Source organism: the organism of the source record quoted next, unplaced genomic scaffold, assembly GCF_019419815.1.
Source record: "Pyrus x bretschneideri cultivar Hongxiangsu unplaced genomic scaffold, Pyrus_bretschneideri_v1 Contig292, whole genome shotgun sequence".
Taxonomy (NCBI): Eukaryota; Viridiplantae; Streptophyta; class Magnoliopsida; order Rosales; family Rosaceae; genus Pyrus; species Pyrus x bretschneideri.
The window spans coordinates 23,571-24,909 of NW_025999604.1; the positions used below are offsets into that span (position 1 = coordinate 23,571).

Genomic DNA, 1,339 nt, shown 5'->3' on the forward strand with positions numbered 1-1,339 from the left:
TGCATCAAAATATCTGAGCAAATGGGTCATGGATCCGTGGGTCGGGGCGGGTATGGAACGGGTACATATATTGAATATTCAAAACGGGGCAGGGGATGGCGGGTACAAATTTCAGAGAAAACGGGCCCTCGGTCCAAACCTTTTCCACCGTTCATTATAGGGAGATTAAATCTCCACCGTTTATTTCTAACACATAGCTACATAGCTTATGTCGAATTCTCCAGACTTCAGAGTCTTCCCAGGTCCCTGACTCTTCTCGACCTCGAATTCTCCCAGCTTCGTCCATTCATTAACTGGCCGGCGTTCTTCTTTATTTCAGCAACCATTTCCAGCCTCCAGTCGTCTGGGGTTAGTCGGTCTCCAAAGTCATTTCCCATTTCAGCCATGCCTGGCAAAGATGATGTCGGCTTCTCTGAGAAGGAGAAGAACCTCGAGCTCTTCCTCAAAGTCGGATTGGACGAGTGCACGGCCAAAAACACCGTCGCCAACATCAAAGTCACTGCCAACCTCACCATCGTCATTCACGAGGTACTCAATCGTTGATTTTCTTCTTCTTTTTCTGCTTAATTTTCGGGTTTTTCCGATTTAGATGCAGGCAATTCATAATCCCGCGGATTTATATTTTTAGTCTACTTATTTTGTTGTTCTTGAATAATTTCAGGTTGCGGTTACTGATGGATGTAGTTGAACAATTGGTAATCTCCTCTACAAGGTTAGTAATTTAACTTTAAGCCATATGTTAACATTTCTGATTAAGCTATTAATCCAGTAAATTAGTTAGGAAAGTATGGTTGATAAATATGAGGATGGACACTTGTAGGATTTTCTTGCAGCGGCTAAGGAAGGAGGTATGATGGGGTGATGTCGATGTGCTTCGGTAATTACAGAGTAAAGTGGGATATTGAAAATTAATCGATTTCATTGCTCCACTTCTATAATTTGCCTCCGGCGGCGCCCTCTTTGACTGGAAATCTAGGATACTGAAAATTAGAAAGAAAAAAAAAATGTACCCGTTGGACCTGTTCGGTTCTCAATTTTAAAATAGTAAAATCCGTCCCATTCTATTTTCAAGCGGGTCCGGTCCGATCCCTTTAATTTTGAGCCCGATCCGGTCCGTGCCCACCCTTATCGCCAGCTGTATCATAGCAAAATAATAACTACCTAAGGCAAGTCGCCAATTGTTTCCAAAGAAAAGAAAAGTCGTCGTCGACGTAAACTCTTATCCACCAAATAATCGTCAATGATAAAATTTATCAAAACATGAAAAAATAATGGAAATTTTGACTCTTCAGATTATTAAACAGGATTTTGTAACTCAAGTTGTTTAAAAGTATTTCTT

At 41.1% G+C, this 1,339-nt stretch overlaps 1 long non-coding RNA gene across 1 annotated transcript; it reads left to right on the top strand.

Moving 5' to 3' along the window:
* Window positions 1–211: 211 nt before the first annotated feature.
* Window positions 212–1,071, top strand: LOC103936561. Its single transcript, XR_665663.3, has 3 exons — window positions 212–528; window positions 662–712; window positions 821–1,071. It is a non-coding gene; the product is annotated as an uncharacterized LOC103936561 (long non-coding RNA).
* The last annotated feature ends 268 nt before the right edge of the window (window positions 1,072–1,339 follow it).